The sequence below is a fragment of the Melanerpes formicivorus genome, unplaced genomic scaffold (assembly GCF_026170545.1).
Source record: "Melanerpes formicivorus ecotype bairdi unplaced genomic scaffold, bMelFor1.0.p_v2 SCAF_29, whole genome shotgun sequence".
NCBI classification, from domain to species: domain Eukaryota; kingdom Metazoa; phylum Chordata; class Aves; order Piciformes; family Picidae; genus Melanerpes; species Melanerpes formicivorus.
In genome coordinates, this window is record NW_027142381.1 from 6,369,375 (window position 1) to 6,388,312 (window position 18,938).

General features: G+C 50.2%; 1 protein-coding gene across 3 annotated transcripts in view; it reads left to right on the plus strand.

The window, feature by feature from the left end:
• The window catches only part of NXN (nucleoredoxin), a 52,596-nt gene that overhangs the window by 9,189 nt on the left and 24,469 nt on the right, over nucleotides 1-18,938 (plus strand). The gene's annotated exons all lie outside the window — the stretch shown is intronic.

Here is an 18,938-nt window from a genome sequence, read left to right on the forward strand (position 1 = left end):
GGCAACTGAAACGAATTGCAACTGTGTGAGCACCACAGAGAGAGAAATTCTAGTTCTCCCTCGTTCCCAAGAGATTCCCAGTGGAGAGATGAAGTCATAGCCATTACTTCATTAGCATTAACTCGGGATGCTGACAAATGAGCCCTCTTGATTTGTGCCGGGCCGGTGGTGGAGGATCCCGCGCCGGCTCTCACCCCGTGCCTGGGCAGCGGCTGCCCTTGGCACGGCGTTGGCAGCGCAGGCGCCGGCTCCCCGGCCCCTTCTGAACTGCCACCGCTTTATCCTGCCTGCCAGCTCCCAGCTGGCTTCTGTAAATCCTGCTGTGCAGAAGGCAGCCACCGAAGGATGGGCAGGCAGGCGAGTGCGAGCAGCAGCCTTCCGCTCACCAGAACCTCACGCCCGAGCCTGTGCCCAGCCTGGGGGCGTTAATGGTACCCAGTGGTCTGAGGCCCACGTCCAGAGCAAACAGCCGGGTGTAGGATCTCACCCTCACAGCTCCCAGCTTTACTGTGGGAGTCCCTTTTGGAAAAGGTGTGAAATTTATTGTAATATGTGCCAGGGATCTTACGGCGGATCCGAGCTGCTAAATCCTCTAAACCTGAGCCTGCAGCTTCATTGACAGGGCCTCTCGCTTTGCTCTGCTCCAAGCTTATGGTTTCACTGCTCCAATATTTTTCCATACATGGAAGCATTCCTGCCCCAGCCTGGGCTAATCCTGACATGCCACTGCATCTGGATGTTAGCTCATTTCTTGTGGCTGACACTGTGCAAAGGCAGATGTCTGAACTTAACTTTTGTTTAAACAGATCTAATTCAACCAGCAAAAGTCTCACTCCATAGGTAAGCAGGGGAAGAAATAAAAAAGAGTGGGTTTTCATTTTATCAAGCTCCCAGGGCTGTTAGGGGGATGACTGGTGGTCTCCAGTAATGCCATGCCTTGGAGATGTGTAGTATTGCAGCTGTAAAAGGGTAGCAAACTGTAGGTTTATGTCTGTCACAGTCTGAACCTCTCTGCTTGCTGTGCCTTGGTCGGTGGAGAGCAGCCCCTGCCTGCCCATCCTGCTGGAGTGCGCTCCCAGTTGCTCCCCTTTGCTCTGATGGCTCCTCTAAGCCTGAGACTGCTGTGCTCTAGCAGCTGAGGCCAAACACCACCTCGGTCGTACAGGAGAAAGAGATGCTTGTGCTGGTGAGCTGGGGGCCCTGTTATAATCCCTTCCTCACTGGGGTGGGCTGTAAGTTTTAATTAAATGTCTGTAAGGTGCTCTGCAAGCCTCTGCTGAAAGGCTCTGTGTAAGGGCAGTGCTTCTGAATAAAAGCTAAAGACCTTTCCCACCCGTCGGGAGAAAGCTGGAGCTAAACCAGTCAGGCCCAAGCAGTTGGGTCTGAACAGATGTTGGTTCTCCCCCACTTTGAGAGTTCAAAAGGATTATTCTGCCTCTCCCAAAAAATCCAGGAGAAACACAGTGATTTTATTAGCGTTGCCAGGCATCTCAGCTCCATCCCCTCCTGCTTGCTGCTAGTTAAAAGGTTGCCTGCTGGGCTGGAGGTGTGTGTGGAGAGCTTCGGACGTGGGCTGTGCTGTTGTTTGCAGCCCGGCAGCCACTTGCCCAACCCCTTGCTGTCCTCTCTTTGCTTGGCTGTTGCTGTTGTGTGCAGGAGTAAGAAGACTTCAGCTCAACCAGGAGTTCAACAGCAAAGGTAAAACTGGTTTCAAATGAGCCAAGCTGTGTGAGGGAGAGGACAATTTCCAGATCTGCTGTCGGAGCTGTGAAGCAAATGAAACCTCCTTTGAGTGACTGCTTGAGCTCATGTGAAGTGGGTGAATCCAGGAGCGTGCAGATGCCCTCAGCCCCACTGAGGGATCCCTTAAAAAGCAGCCTGGGGCTTGGGTGACAGCAGCACAGCGCTCCTTGCACATGTGCTTGGGTCTGGTGGGATTTTGGCATCAGGCAGATCACCAGGACTTTAGAAATGCTGTTTATTTTTTTCTCCAGCTACTGTTCTGTCACTCTTGGAGTGAATTGAAGGGCACCAGGCTACAAATCCTGCCTTGCAAGTACTGCCTGGCTGTTTAGTTTGCAGGAATGCACCTTTATCAACTGATAGCTGGTGTTTTAAGAGGACAGGGAGCTGTGCTTATTTCCTTCTGAGAGGCTGATGAGTCTGCAAGCTAATTTTTTAGAGTGCTCCCCTTTGGATTCTGGTTTGTGGCAATAAGGCAGAGATGGAATCACTGTTACATTACAAGCTGCTTCTAATGAGCACATCCCTGTGCTCTGGAGCCATGCAAATGGCTGCATATAGGGGAGTCCTGCTGCCTTCATCCCACAGGCAGGGAAACTGCCATGAGAGGAGGCTGGGAGCCGGGTGAGTGATCATGAGAGGGTTCTGCCACTGCTGGTATTTTCGTGGTCCCAGTCTCCCAGGGTCAACCCTGTTTCACCAGCCCAGTGCACCGTCTGAACCTGAGCCCTGGGTTGTGCTGAGCTTCCCTGCCTGCCACCACATCCACCACAGCCACTGCCCCCCGCTGCTGCCGCCGCCGCCGTGCCGCACGCTTCTGAAATCGCTTCGTTCCAGGGTTAGAAGAGACCCATTTTTGTGTCCTGAGTGCTGGATTTCACAGATACAGAAGGGGAAAGGTCTTTTAATGCCCACAGCTTGATCTGTTAATCTGAAAGCATGGGAAGTTTTCCACAGGAAGATTTGCTGTTCGCTTTTCTCAGCGCATGTTCGCACACAGAACGTTTTATTCCTACAATGGGTTGGAGCAGCTGGATGCCTCCCACCAAGATTACTGATGTGTAGGTCTTTGATTTTGGCAGACACACAGCAATAAATAAATGAGTAGGGGAGTTTTCAGAGAGCAGTGCAGATGGTGGGAAACTGAGGGCAGGGGCTGCTTAAGTGCTAACGTATGGTGCAGCTTTGACTCCTTTCTTTTCTAAAGGGATGGGAAAAGCTGTGGGCTACTCTACCAGCAATTGTGCCTCCCCCTTGTCTTCAAAGACCTGCAGGCTACCTCTATTGCAATACTTTCTTGACAGACAAGAAAGGAGTGCCCTGTGTGTGTTCCTGCCTCCCAGCACAGCGATGCCCTCTGTGCCTCCCTCTCCTCTTGCCAGACCCTGGCTTGCTGCATGCTTGGGTGCTCTCTGTCTTCAGTTTTCTACTTTCCTGCTAAATGCCTGGAGAGCTGACTGCTAAATGAGATTTCTTGACTCTTTAGAAGTCTCTCACTTTTTTCCTCATTAGATCTGGTACATCTTAGATTTTATTTACCTGTGAGGATCCAAGTAGAATGGTTTAATTCCTTTGTCCACCTCCGTCTGCATTCATTCACAGCCTCTCCTGAATGATGAATGAATTGGTGTGTGACAGGACCATCCAGGGCCCCACTTGGCAGAAGGTGTTTATCACTTAGGTGATGCACAAACAAAGTTGATGTCTGTCGCCCTGGTCATTCCCAGGATGGGTTTTTGCCTAGAGAGGCAGTTTTCAAGCAAGTTAATCACCACCTTGTGAAGCAAAAGGGTAGGTGGCTGTCCCTGCCTTCCCCTGTGGGCATGTCCTGCTAGCTGCAGGGCCCTTGAGGTGGCAAGATGGTGATATGGGAGGTTGGAGAGAGCCTTTGAAGAGCTGTCTGGCAGAAGGATAGTGTGGGAGTAGCAGGGAGAGGTGTGGGGAGGAAGGGAGAGAGGGAGGGAAGGGAAGGAGGGAGAGAGGCACAGGGAGCAAGCTGGATCTGGGAGCAGAGCCTTGCCTGGAAAGTCACTTTGCTGCACATAGCCTGGCTTTGAATCCCAGGAAGCTTCCAGAGCTTGCTCTATTTTAAAAATGAAACGCCCTGTGAACCCTGCATGTTTTATGTTGCTTTTTGGCTCAGGCTGACTGAGTGGCTGCCCTGGGTTGGGCCACATCCAGCGTCCTCTTTTTGATGTTCATCTCCATGAGGGTTTGCTGCAGTCTTCACAGATGAAAAAGTGGAGTTCTCTGCATAAACCCCAGTCACTCTCTAGGTTGAGAGGCCACCAAATAACCACCTCTCATGTGGCCATCCCTCTAATTATTAAAATAATAACCTCAGGCAGAGCTTGCAGCCCTGCCTGTGGCTCAGGGTCTGTTCTGCTGGGTGGGTCCTGTTCAGACAACCACACAAGAAAGAGATGATCCTTGCCCTACAGTTGGTTATCTAAGGAAAATCCTCCTCACACCATGGAGAGAGGGTGGCTGCCTTGTGGGCAGTGACAAGCCAGGCTGCCTCCTGCCTTGCAGGCACAGAGGTTTGGGATCTGCAAGGGGAAGACAAGCAGAGATCTCCACCATGGCTGTGTGTGCACTTTGTGTGTCCACAACCTTGCAGAGCTCTTCTCTGCCAGTGGCTGCTCCTTAGTTTTGCCCGTGTGGCTGCTTCTGCCCTGGCCATGTTTGACTTCCCTGCAGCTGCACATCTCAGCAGCAGGTAGAGGTCCATCCCTGTAGTGTGCAGATGTGCTGCTCTGAGATTTGAGAACTTCACCTTTATGCAAAAGCATTCATTCTGGCCAAGCTCCTGCAGGTGGGGTGTGATGGCCTGATCGCAGGAGGGACAGCCAAAGCAAATGGGCAGCAGTTTGTCAGGTGGGTTTGCTTGCTGTCCCAGACTGACTGACTGGGATGGCTTGGTGTGTTAAACCAGTGCTTTAGCATGCTGAAAGCTTGGGGTTGACACCTGCCTGTGCATAGTGGCAAACCCATCTCCCTGATGCCAGTGCCCAGAGCCCTCCTGCCTCCTTTCTGCCTTCATTCTGCTGCTTTTATTTCTTGCTGTTTAAAACTGGAGATGTGATTTGCACTTGGCATGTGGCTGGGGGAGAATAAATCCTGGAAAAGCCAGTTACCTGTGCTGGCTGCCATTGCTGGCTGAGTGCATTTCTGCTGCTTCCTCCTCCTGGCTCCCAACAGCCGGAGCTGGGATTATCCAGAACAAATCCTGTTACCCAGCTGCTTCCGTGGCGGAGACCTGCTGGGCTCAGGGATGAACCCTTCCTCACCCCTGCACCCCCAGCAGTGAAGGAGTTGCAGCACACAGGAGGGCCCCACAGGACATAAATCCCCTGGCTGTTTGCAGATGACATCAGGGCTGGAGATGGGGGATTTTTAGGGTTTCTGTGCCAGAGAGCGGCAGTGTTGGTTGCCAGAATTTGAAGTTGTGATTCATCCCTCCATCCATGTCTAAGAGTATCTGGTGGTAAATCTAGGAAAATCTGTGTATGTATGAAGTGTTTCCTCTTAAGGAGCTGAGAAACCCTTAGGTGCAGCAATTACTGTTGTACTTAATTGGGATTGAAATACCGAAGGCTCAGAACGTGCCAGCTCGTGTCTGATGTGGGGAAAACTCAATTGCTCACTAGAAAGGGCTTTTCATCCTGCCAGACTGAAGAGAAAATAAGGTCTAATCTATTGAAAAGAAAAATTCCTGACATTTTTTTTCTTCCTTCTCATCTGCTCAAACAGTTGTCCAGGCCCATGGAGGTGGCTCTTGGTAGGGGAAATAATCTGTGAGAGTGGTGTTCCTGGGAAAAAGCACAGTTCTTTGCTGATGCTCAGACTTGGGGTATTTAGCTTGGTCTCCTACTTTTTAATTACTGCAGCAATTAGTGCAGTTACAGATTGAGTCCTGCCTTTGCTGCTCTGTGCCTGCATTTGCTGGCCCCGAGGATAAGCCAGCCTGGTGCGCATGCCGGCACTGAAAGGGCATCGGTGTGTGAATGTGAGTCACCATCCTGAGGGGGTTTGCTCCCAGCTCTGTGGCCAGTGCAGGTGGTGCCAAGCAGCTCATGTACAGGATGGTGCTGTACCTGTGCCACCTGTGTCCACCTACAGCCACTTAGAGACACACATACAAGGGGCAGGGGCAAGTGGTGCCTGCTCTTTTATTTGCACTTGATTAATTGTATCAGCCTTGCAGTGGCTGAAGGCCAAACAGAGCCCACTGGTGACACAGGGGGGGTTGGTACATGAGCTCATCTCCAGAGCAATGATGAGAATGAACCTTGCAAAAGGAAATTAAACTTGTTTTATAGCTGAGCAAATTAGATGCTATGCCACAGAGGCAGCAGAGGAAACCTCTGCCTCAGGAGGGCTTGGGCAATCACTTCTCTTGCCATTTTGTTCTGTTTTTCTCCACTGTTGCTAACTTGCTTCATTCAGAGCTTCAAGCTACACAAACCAGCATGTGTTTTCCCTGGAGGGGACATCACGCTGGCACAGAGCTGCCAGACACCTTCTGATGTCAAAGTTGGGAGCTGCCATTCACTCACACGTTTCTGCTGCTGAAAGCAGTTACCAGCAGAGAAATGGATGCTGGTGGGAGCAGTGTGTGCTGCACTGCAGACCCTGTGGTTCAGCTCATCATGTGAAGGAGCAGTCTCACTCTGGCTTCCCTGTTAAGAGCCACTGAAGGACACTGCAGGGTTTTCCCCTTAGCTTAACTAAACCTCACTAAAGAAAATCAGCTTTAATCAAGTCCAGACCTTTTTGCAGCCACTGCCATGCTCTTCTCCCTGCCTTGCCCTCCTTCCCCTCACAGTGAGCAGAGGCTCTGCCAGTGCTGCCTGTTGTGTTGGAAGAGCCTTGTTTGCTTGTGGGGTTTAGTGATCCCACAGCAGCCACTGGAAGAAAAGAGCAAAATCCCAGTGGTTTGGCTGCTGGCCCTCCACTCTCCTGCCTGTCACAGCCTATCCAATCCAGACTTCTGCTCAGGTATGAGCTCTTTTCCATTCTTTTTATGCTTCACTTACCAAAAGAGGTTGGAGCCAGGTGATTTTGCTACAGAGGATTTCATTTCATAGGACAAAAGCAGGAGTTTGTAAAACAGTCCCTAGGACCAGCATCACCTCAGCTTCTCCCCACTCCCTCCTTCTGTCTTTTCATTTTTATTCTTTGAAAGCTGAAATTTCCCTTACTGTTGATGCCCTGCCAGCCAGTCTAGCAGGGTTCCTTTTCCTTGGATGCAGTTCAAGAAATCATTGTTCCTTTCCTCTATGGTTTGTTATCAAAGGCAGGGGAGAGTCTGCCCTGCACTGCCCTTCTGCACTGGCAGAAGTAGGCACCCATGGCTGCTCTTCAGACCCACCACACTAGAAATGTGAAATAGGAAAGATTTTTAGTGGCAGGGAAACTGAAACATTTGTGCCCTCAATAAAATACTCTTCAAAATGTGAAGAAGCCTCAATCAAAGTCTGTTCAAGATACTGGCAGAGGTCTTGGTTATATGCCCCAAAGCTGCTATCTGAAGGTGAGAGGCTCGGCTATGTGGTGTGCTTTAGGTTTGTACATTTAGGCAGGAGTGGCCTAAGGACTTCTGAGACTCATAGCCTGGCATTTTTCCTGCTGAAGTCAGAAATTTAGCTGAAAAAAAAAAAAAGTCATGGGGCAAAGGCAGCTTCAAAATTGAGTTGATTTGGACTCTGCCAAGTTGGAGCCCATGCAGGTTCTGTGTTTGCTGGTTGCTGGGCTCAATGTGAGATGCAGTTACCAAGAGGGGTGAGACAGGAGAGGAAACCCACCATGAGCTTCCTGCAGCCATCCCCTCTCCTCCCTCTGGCACTGGGGATGTGTTGCCATTTTATCAGATCTTCCTTGCTTTTAGGATTCAGGCTGAATATGCTCAGGACAGAAAAGACATCCCAAGTGTAGCTTTCTGCTCTTTGTAGGAGGAGCTGGCTACAGGACAGACTGCTGATTGCTTTCCACACATGTTGGTGCAGTGTCTTCAATGCTGGTGAGGTCTTGTGTTGGGTGACCTGGTGTATATCTGCTTCCTATGAGTCTACTTCATTTACCTGCCCTTCCTTATCTCTTGTCTCTGTGATTGAACTACAACACTTTTTAGGGTTGTTGGGGGGAAAACCTCATTTTCCTGGAGAGAACCTAGAGGTTTGCTGGATTTTCAGAGAAAATGTGTGAGCCTTACTGACAGGAGTAAACCAGCCAAGCAAGTTAGTGGCGGATTGGGGATGTTAGCTTTGTGGCTTTTGTCTAGCAGAGCCTGAGCAGCATTTGATGTGCAGACATGTTTTCAGACATTTCTCATAGAGAAGGTGTTGGCAGGTCTGTTGTTAACACCCTTGCCTTTAGGCCAAACTATTGAAAATTCAAGTTCAGCTTGAATCTCATTTCAATGGCTTGGAAGGCTGCAATCTGATGGGCTAAAAAATCTCGTCCAACTCCAGCCCTTATTAGGAGCTTAATCTGAAATGCAGCCAAAGCCAAATAAGAGGGAGGGCAGGAGAAGAGGGGGAAAATAAAAAAAAGGGGGAGAAGAAAAAAAGCAGTAAAATGGAACAAGAAATGTGCATCTCATTTGCAACCTCCATTCAGGCCTCTGTATGTGTTACGAGGCAGTTTCTAATTACAGGATCCCATATGGCTTTTGCCGTGGCAGCGCTGCCCTCACTCCTTGAGGTGACCCAGTGAAGGAAGGATGGATGGAGTAGCGTGTGTAGGACCTCTGCCCTGCCTGGTGGAGGATTTGCAGGGAAGGGAGTGAGGCAAATCATGGAAAAATAGCAGTGGTTAAGGAGCTGGGATTCCTGCTGTGCTTCTGCCGCAGGGCTCGCGTATGGCGCCAGGTAAACGGCTTTTCATGCACGGCGAGGGACTCCAGTTCCTGGGTCCCCAGGCTGAGGGCTGAGCTGCAGAAGAGCCAAGTGCTCCTGCTGCAGATGATCTCAGGGGAAGCTGTACAGCAAACATGTGAAATGCTGCTCGGTGCTATTTGCTTTTTAAAGAGGGAGCTGTGGGCTGATTCTGGGACTGGATGCCCAGAGCTGCTCTGGGCCTCTTTTCTTTGGCTGCGAGGCGGAGGTGTTGTGAAGGCAGCTCTCTAGGATTTGATGAAAATAAATTCAGGCTCCTTGGAGCTCTCTCTCTGCCTGCAGTGGCAGAACGCCTTCATTTCTTGCCTTGGAGCAGCACAGGAAAAGCGTGAAGTGAAAAGGCCTGAGTGCTGCACATGAACACCAGTCAAAACCCATGACTGAATAATTCCTCACTTGTTGAGCGTCTTCTATTCTTGGTTCTGACCACGTCAGGACTGTGTGCACTCCTGGTATGTGGCTGTGTTGTAAAGACCCTATGTGAGCTGACCAGATTAAAGCTGCAGAAACCCCTTCTTTCCAGCACATCCTGGCTTTTCAGGGCTTGGCAACTCTTGTATTTTCTTAACACAGCCCTTCAGATGTAATGTGGTCTAAATTACAGGAGCGGGGGAGTGAGGAGTTGTGTGTGGAGGGCACAGGCATTGCTCTGCAGCAAGCCTTGCAAGGAGGAGGTCAAACAGCTGTATCCTAAAGGTGGGAGTTCGTTTACATTTCTGACCTCCAGCAGAAAATGGGAGGGGTATGGATCACCCAAGTGGGACCATGAGTTGAGACTGCTGACACCAAATGTCTGCTTTTGGCTTACCTGCACTTGGGTTGCATTTGATCTTTAGGTTGGACACCGCTGTGGTGTGTTGGAGCCTCACTTGCCAAATAGCTCCTGTGTCCCTCGAAGGCAGAGGCTGAGGAAATCGTTTTTCCTGTGGTTTTGTGGAACTCTCTGCTGTTGTCTGTCTCTAAGGAAGATGTGACGCACAACAGCTTTGCAGCTATGCAGCTTGATGGGGAGGCACATAGCTGTGGATGCTGTCACAGGGATGCTCCAGCAAGAGGCTTGCAAAGTTGAGAGGCAGCTAGTATCCCTCTCCCTTCTGCAGCACCCTTTGGACTTTGTACCAGCTTATCTCCTTCCCCTCAGCACAGGGATTAGGAGCTGCAAAGCTCTCTGCAGGAGGAGCAGTCTGTTTTGTACCAGCCTGGCATGAAGAGCCCTGTCAGCCGTGCTGCTGGGAGGAGGGGCTGCACTCAGCCGTGCTCTTCCAGCACTGGGCAAGGTTTTGAGCACAGCTCACTTAAATCAGCAGATGTTGTCAGGCATGCACAAGCAAAAGCTTGCTCTAATTCACTAATTACAGAAATTCCTGGCAGAAGCTCTGTGTGAGTCAGCTACAAAAAAATTACTTGGGAAAAAAATAAGTTTCTGGTCTAAGGCTGACTTTAAGAGGAAGGACTTGATAATCTTTGAGGTCTTTTCCAACCTTATTGATTCTAGGATTCTATGAGTCTATTCTATGACTTTCTGTAATCCACTTGGGCATCCAGCTTTGGTCCACCATGGCCTTGACTGGAGACAGTAGAGATGGGAGCAGCAGAGCAGTGAAAGCCCAGGAGCTTGTCCCATCCTGCCTGCAGCTCATGTGTGGCAGGGGAGGGATGTCTGGATGGCTGGAGAGTTTTCTTCCCCCTTGATATAGAAAGACTTCCCAGCCTGGGAGCTGGTGTGGCTCTGGTTTATGAACTGGGGCAAGGCAGCCCCTTCCCTACCAGCCCTGAGGGTGGGACGAGGCTGCTGCTGCCTGCTGGGGGGTTGTGTTTGCCCTTCAGCTCACGGCACACGCTGACCAGCACGGGGAACCAAGAAAGCCTCGGATCTGGGCAGGTCTTGAATCTGCAAAGGGGGCTGGCAGCAGTGTCTCCTAGGGAAGCTGCCTGTTTTGTTGTTTTTTTCCTTTGTAAACCTTGGATCCTGGTTTATTTTCGTTACAAACCCCACATAACTAATTTCCCTTGGAATCTTTTGCAGGCGTCTGCTCTGAGTGTGTTTTGGCCTCACTGCCCAGTGCTGGTTTTGAATCCCAGTCCCAGTGGTGGGAAGATTTTAGAATTAATGCCAGTTGTGCTGTTTAAGTTTTTTTTTTAATGGAATCACAGTGTCTGCCTGTGGGTTTTGAACAAATATTCTTGGCTTTATGTTTTGCCTGCAAGCAGGCAGTACCCAAGGAGCCTGTAGCCAGTAACAGCAGTTTGGTAAGGATGGAGCATTTCCCCTTTGTCAAAGGCTTTGTATTTCTTTTTGTAACCCAGTGTGCACCTCCTTGGCCCTGCTGCTTTGCCCAGCTGTTGTGATCCACCACTGCAGCAGGCAGGATCTGTGCCTCTGCGTGGAGCTGTGATGCAGGCTCCCCAGGGAGGAGTGTGGCAGCCCCATCAGTGAGTCACTTAAAGTTACGCCTGGGGAATATGGAGTAGGAAACAATCCTGCCTGGTACCTCTGGGAATGGATCTGCCTTCACAGGGTTGACTTTCCAGCTCTATTTGCTTGCTCTTGGCACACATTTGCACTGTGTTTTCTGCCTCTACCAGTTCCCCTTCCACTTTTGTGCATGGTTTTAAGATGTGGCTCCTGAAGCAGAAGGTAATTTCTCAGGATGTGACACCATCCTTTTGATCCTGACCTCCCCTTGATTTCCCTTCCCCAATGTCTTTTGTAGTACAGCCTCACAGCGCTTCCTCTGCTGCCGCTCTCCCGTTGCCGACCTGCCGGTGCATGTTTCTGGCAGGAAGGTGATGAGCATCTCTGCCCACTGCTCTTCTGCCAACATGGGCACTGTGGATGCTGGCATCTTCAACAAAACACTGAGCTCAGCCTCCCCAGACTGCCCTGTCTTGCCCAGGAGAGGCTGGGATCCAGGGAGGCTGCTTTCCCAGGAGAAAACCAGCTTTGCTGGGGCAGGCAGCAGGCTGCGGGCAGCCCCTCATAGCCACTGTGCTACAGTGACTCTTGTTCAGGTGCTTCTCAGCATATCCAATGCAAAAATTAGTTTGGGCAGGACTGAGCTTTCTGCAAAGTTGTTGTTGTTGTTTGGACTTGGGTTGTTAACACACCATCCTCTGAGCTGCTCCCCGGTGTCTCCAGTGTGGCGATGGTGCCTGGAGCTCTCCGCAGCTGTACTTTTTAGAGTCCTTTTCCCTTTGGTCAGCAGTTCTTAATAGTTCTTTGCTCTTTGATGTTGGTCACTGTCAGTAAAGGAGTTTGAAGCTGGTCTGGTAGATAATGTAGCGAGGAAGTGCAAAGTGAGCCGAAGGCTGTGCCATGAGGGTACCGGGAGGAACACCCACTGCAAGCAGTTGATTTTCAGTGTTGAGGAAGGTCAGTGTAAACCTGCCTTTAGTCTGAGGAGGGAGAGGAAGGCAGAAATCCTGAAAGCAGGGTTGGATCTGCATGAAGCTTCGCTAACTGAAGGGCTGTCTGTATCCTAGAAGAGGCTTTTCTTTATTCCTTGGAATCCAGAGTTTTCAGAGCACATGCTGGCCATGCAAACTCTCAGCTTTGCCATAAATCTGTGTTTTGGCAGTGCTTGTCCAAATGCCGTACTATCCAGTTAGGAATAGCAAAGGATTCTGTTTTAATCCCCTATCTATTTATGGACTCCCTTGGGGAATACCTTGTAATATTCTTTTGAATCTGCTGAAAGGTAACCACAACAACCCAGCGCTGCCCTCACTAAATCTTCCCTGTGGCCCTCCTGTAGGGCTGCAGAGGGGGAAGAGGGGGGCATGAGATTTCAGCTTGCAGGTCTGAAATAGCATTGTGGGGGCTTTAACAATCTGCTGCCTGCCGACTCCCCGGGATTCAGAGCAGAGTCTGGGACTGGGGCTTATTTTCCTGCAAATGGGCTGGGTTTGGAGCTTTGAATCTCTCCTTTCATAAGCAAGTGCAGACTTGGAAAGGGTTATTCTCTATTATCTGTAGCAGCACCTCTCTGTAGAATTTGCTGTCTTTCCCTCCTGCTTCATAACTGTCTTCACAAAGTCAGGTCCTGCGTGTCTGGGTGTCCCTGTTGGCACTGGAGTGGAGGAGTGGGCAAGGTGCCAGCGTGCCAGACGGAGCCTGGAAGCGTTCTGCAGAGCTGCTGGCTCAGACCTTCCTGACACCCTTCAGCAAACTGAGCAGCAAGAAATTGCCCAACCAGGGCTTTTCTCCTCTTGAATTGTAATCCCAGGTGCCACACGTGTGCAGTGTTTAACCTTTGGCCTCCAGCTGTGCCCTGTGGGCAGAGAAGATCCTCAACCCTCTCAGATAAAGCAGAGAAGACCCAGTCCAACTTTGTCTGAGTTTTACACTGCTGTATATTGGGGCACTGTAGAAGAGTCTCTGCAGGAGGATCTCTCCCCTTGGCAGTGTCCTGGCAAGCAGTGCCACTGAGGACTTGCCACCGAGGACCTGGCACCCGGACCTTCAGACACCATGCAGAGTAAATGCCATGAACTTCATAAATTGATGACAAGCAAAGTTTGTGTGTAGAGGTGCAGCTTTACAGACCAGCTGGCTCCAGTTTGGTTTCTCCAGGCTTGGGAATTCCCTGGGCTTGGGTGTTTGTTCCAGCTGCCCAGCCCCAAGCAATCCCTGAGACGTGTGTCTTCAGGGGAGCCAGGGCGTGCTCCTTGCCTGCTCCATGGTGGGGAAGAGCAGCACAAAGACTCTGAAATGTCAATTTCTCTTACAGAACTCTTCTGCTTTTCATTCAGGAACAGCAGATTGTTCTTGGCACTGGGGAGCCACCTCACTTCCCACATTCCCTTTGTGCAGGGCTCGGTGCAGCCCATTTTTGTCTGTGCTTGCTGAGGAGCAGCACAAATCAGGAGCATCGGGAGTGGATGTCCCTTCCCTGGAGGTATTCAAGGCCAGGTTCAGTGGAAGGTGTCCCTGCCCATGGTGGGCAGGTTGGAATCTTTAAGGCCCCTTCCAACCCAGCCCATTCTGTGATTCTGTTATTTCTTTGTCTTCACTTCTGGACCTGGTGACTTCTTGGAAAACATGGGGGGAGAGGGAAGGAGTCTGCATCTTCAGCTGGTTTTGCTCTTCTCTTTTAGTACAAACTTCTTGCTCCCCATTCTTGGGGTGGTTTTTGTAGAGACTTCCTTGAGTCCTGCGTTTCTGAGCCTTTATTTCCCACCTAGGGAATTGTTTGTTTTCCCTTTGTGCATCCTAATTCCTGGGTGATTTCTGCAATATATCAGTGCTAGCTTGTCACTGAGGCTTGGAATAAAAGGCTTTGTAGTGTGCTGCTTAGCTGGCTGTATAAACATGAAAGTACCAGGTTTTTAACTGGCTTACTCACATGGCTTTCCTCTGCAGAGCCTTAGCCAAAACATTCCTCTAGATAAAAGGGATGCTGAGAAAGTCCAGGTCAGGCAGAGACTGCCTGAGAAGGGGGTATAACATTGATCTTTGTTTTAGTTTTACTTTTATTTCATATAACTTCTCAGTAAGAGCAGGGAATGAGGATAAATGGTTTTCATCTCTTGGTGGTCAAAGATTAAGATGGATGAGGCAGTGGGCTGCCTGGAAGAAGCTGTTAAGTAAGAGCCCAGCTGTGTTCCCCCTCTCTTACATCTTGGATGAAGTTGGCTTCGAGCTTCCTGCTTCTCAGGCACCCTTCCCCATGCTCCTCCTTAAATATCTGAGCTGGTGAATGATTGCTTTGAGCTCTCTGAGTGCTTTGAACTAGAATAAATGAGAAGGGCTCTGGGGATGAGGCCTCTCATCGGTCATTTGCCTTTCACCTCTGAGGACAGGGGTTTGCTTCAGGTGTGGCATTAAACGCACAGGGTTTGGTGCCCCTTAGGTCACGTCCTGCTAAGCCTTCCTGAGCTGCTGGATGTTTGCTGTCGCCGGTGCAGATCTGGAAGCCCAAGAATTTTAGATCTGAGCACTGTCCCACTGAGTTTGAGTAAAGCAAGGATGAAGGAGGCTTTGGATGAGAGGCAGTGTGGTGTCTGGGTTCAGCCTCTGGGATTTCAAGTTCTTCATTTAGCATTCTTCGTGCAGGTTTTCACAGAACAGCAATGTCTCATCTGCATCCCAGATTCAAATCTGCAGGAAGAAGTTTCCAGGAAACTTTGAGCAATATTCTGGTTTTGGGAGGAAGGATGTGCTGCTGAGAAGCAGTGGGATTTTGGAGCTGGTGTCTGTGGGAGCAAAGGCACAGTGCTCATTGTGGGGGGGTGTACCACAGCATCATCACATTTTAGGTATTTAGTGAATTCTGTTTGTGAAAGTGGAGTTACCAGAAGTGCCTGTGGAGTTGGAAATGGGAGAGCCTTGGCTAGGGGAAATGGTTGTGTCAGAGCCCTGATATTTGGCCCTGTTCATGAGAAAAAACTCCTGTTTGAGGTAAAGCAGAAGGTGTTGCTGTCTGGCAGCCGTGCATGGCATAATTGGGTCTCACTTTACATGTTGTATGGGAGTCACTGTGCTGGGACAGAGTGGGAGTGGGGCTGGTTCTGCTCTGCTGTACAGCAGCTCCTGTCCCTGCCCCGGAGCAGCTCTGTCTTGGCAAGTCCTCAACCTCCTGCTGCTCTGGTCAGCCTCTCATGGATGATTGAGAGGCTTCTGGTGTCCTTGCACAATGCTCCCTTAATGTTATCATTTGGTTAATGAGTGTCTGAAGGAGCTGCTGGCTGGGTCTGGGTGCAGGCAGGGAGGGGAAGGAGTGTTGGAGAGGTGCTCAGATCCAGTGAGTGGGGCTGCCATAACTGGAGTTGGGTTCTGGACACCGTAAGAGTTCCCTACAGAAACACATCACTGCTGGCTGCTGCTGCTGGAATAGCTTCTGGTTGGCATCCTTCACAGTGTCACTAAGATGATCAGAGGCCATTGGCTCTCTCTCGGCTCTTTACCCCGAGCCAAAAGCTTTGGGGTAGGGAGGAGCTGGTGGGTGCAGGCAGGTCAGGCAGGATGCTGGGCACTGGCCCTCTGGTGCATGGTGGGGTGGCTGCCTTTCTGGTTTTCCTGCCCTTTGATGTGCTGCAGGTTTGTAATGAGCATCTGCCCTCTAAGAGAAACCAGATTTGAGTTACAGAGTTGAAAAAGGAGGGAGCAATTTTGCTTAATCATTTTCACACAGATCCACAGGCGTCTCTGTGAGAGCAAGCAGCATCTGGTTCAAGGGCAGCCTTGGCTGCTTTGAGCTTTCCTTCAGTCTCAGGCAGAGATTGATGTTCCAGATGCTGTTCCCAGCAGTCAGATCAATGGCATGCTCATTCAGACTTTTCATTTATTAAAAGGAAAAAAAAAAGAAGGGGATTATACTTTTTAAGATCATCTGAAGTATCAGGGATCTGTGAGCTTCCTTTTGCCAGAGCAGGGCACTGCAAATTATTTTCCTATTTATGAACACTGCTCTGAAAGCAGAAGGAAGTGAGCTGCCTGCCTTGGTGCCTTGGTGCTCACCCATTCCCTCCCTCCAGCTTCCAGCCACTGCAAGAAACAGATGATTTCTTTTTTATTCCAAACACAAAGCATTCATTCCAGAGAGAAATGACATAAATGAAGTAATGCCCCTGTGCCCTGCAGAGCTGCACAGGCTGTCCTGCTGTGCTCTTCCTGGGTGTCTCCAAACTTGTTGGTGTCTGTGGGAAGTTGACTGAGTGATGGGGGAAAATGCTGGAAAGCTTTGGGGATTTGCTTTAAATGTGGTGAAAATGCAAGGCCAGTGCTGGTCAGCCTGTCAGCTGCTGGCACCCAAAGCAGGCTTGTCATCTACCCTTGAAATACCTCTTGTCTGTGGGGACATCAGTGCTGCCCTGAGAGCCTCGTGGTGGGCAGTGTGTTGTTTTTGAGGTAAGGAGGCCCTGGGACAGACCAATGTCACTTGCCAAAGTCCCTGGATATGGCAGGATCTGGCAGGATCTCTTCCTGTGTCACCACAGTGAGTCTCATGGGAATAAGAGTCCTCAAGTCACTGCAGCAGCTCTCTTGCCTGCTGCCTTGGCTGATGAGCTTTAATCACTGAGATTGCAACTGCTGTGTTTTCCTTGGGATGCTATGACTACCTCTGGCTCCTTCCATTATACTTTTCAGCTGTCCTGGAAGGCGAGTTTCTGATGGTCAGCCGTAACAGTCACTCACCAAGAGGAGCAGCAGTGTCTTGTCTACCTCAGGAAGAGTTTGTCTGGCTGCTGGGATGGACCCCAAAGCCCACGCTTGGCTTTGGATGGTGGGAGCAGATCTGTTGCCTTAGCCAGGGTAGATGGCACAGGTTAATTTTTTGCCCATTCCAGGTCTGCACAGTGCATGTGATAAAGGGGGGGGAAAAAAAAAACCTCCACAAAGCAAACTGGAATTAAGCTACAGGTTCTGTTCTCATTAGTGTAAAAACATAAAATCTGGTGTTTCTGATGTCTCTAAGGGGAGAAAGGAGAATTAACTCCTGGAGAATGTAACCAGAGGATGCTTAAAAGGCAAATTGTTCACATACTTTCTTTAAAATTTGCATGAGTGTAGTAAAAGGTCACCGGAACGGCAGAGTCTCCTGCTCAGATCCTTGCCTGCCGGTGGCTGATTGCAAGAGCCTGTTGCTAAGTGTTCCTGGAAACAGAATAAAGATGAAGCAAGATAATTGAACAAAAAGGAGGGAGAGGGGGGGAGAAATCTTGGAGCTTGCAGCCGAACCACAGGGCTGCCAAACAAGATGAGTATGTTGGAGTTCGACTTGGTGGCTTCATTTAATCAGTTGTGAGCCCAGGGGTGGGGAAGGGGTGACCGAGCCTGGAACTTTGTGGCAGATCCTTGGAAAAAGCCCCTTGGATGCAAGCAGATGATTTGTTGCACTTCCTGTGGCTCATCCAACTCCTAACATGTTGCTTCCTAGCACTGAAGCTGGAGTGGGGATGGGTAAGCAGACTGTGCTCTTTTCCTGGATAAGATCTCTGTTCCTGCCGCTTGCATTTTGTTATCCTGGGATCTTCTTGTGGAGGGTCAGCAACCACAGAAAGCAGCAGGGTAAAACAAGAGCACAAACAAACAAATCCAGAGCATGACTAAGGCACAAAGCCTCCCAACTCCAAATGACTTGAGGAGTATTTTCTGCCTGTCTCAGGTCAGGCTTCCCTCTGAGGAAACAACTGATCGTTTTGTATGTTACAGAAGCAAATAAACCCCTCCTGCAGCCCCTTTTTATTGCTGAAAAGACAAGGAAGCAAAACATCCCCCTTAACTTTGGTCTTTCTCTAGTTGAAGCTCTTGTAAAAGCAGCAGACTTTCTCCATCTCCATGGATTGAATTCCAGGAAACAGTTTTAATAACCATTTCTGGAGTGATACTTTATCATCCCAGAGCATTTTACAAACTCTGAATATAGTAACAGCTGAAATAGAGCCACATCTAAGGGAGGTTGCTGCCAGCACACAGCAGGCTTTGGTGCTCTATAAAAGAACGCATGATCAGCTCTTCCTCAGCACAGAATCTCCCTTATTCCCACCAGAATTCCTCTTATTCCCACCAAAGAGATGAGGTAGCGCTCCCACCATCCAGCCCTCTGCATCACCTCCTGGCTCTCCGTCTACAGGAAGCCTTGGTGGCAGAGCTGGCACTGGGCATCCTGGCCTGGCTGAAGCCTGCAGTTTCCCAGCCTCCCCTCCAGCTGGGGCTGGCTGTCAGTGGAGGGAATTAATACACCACATCTTACCTGACATTTTGAGGGTGCCCATGGGATTCACGATGTCATCGGTTCCTGGCAGCAGCCTCTCGCTTCGCCTCGGCTGCCTTCGTGCCGTGCCCAATGCTGGCTCACGCCAGGGCTCAGTGCTGCCTTCCCGGTGCCGTATTTCATCCCTGTGCTGACTCACAGCCTCTTGCTCCTCTGAGAAACTGTATATGTTGTGACTTCCATCAATCAAGTCAGGACATAGCTGGAGCTTTTGACCTTGCTTCTGATTTATCCCCATCGCCATTCGTCTGTGTAATTGGCTCGGTGCTTGCAAAGCGCTCAGCTCAAGCCTTAAAATAAAGAGGAGGCAATCCCAGCCTGCTGCCTCCTTCCTCCCTGCTCGGTGGCTCTGGAGCTGGGGGCCTCTTGTGTCTCGGTGCTGGGTTTTACAGGATGGATCAGGTTCCCTTGCTTGCCCTGCACCTGGCCCACCATGTGTGTATGTCATAAACCCCACATCCCCGTGGCCCCATCTGTGTGACCCCCTCCAGGCTTGCCCAGCACTGGTTGTTCCTCCCTGTCCCAGCAACTGGAAATGGCTTTTGAAAGCATCTCCATGCCTGGCCCAAACCACATCTCT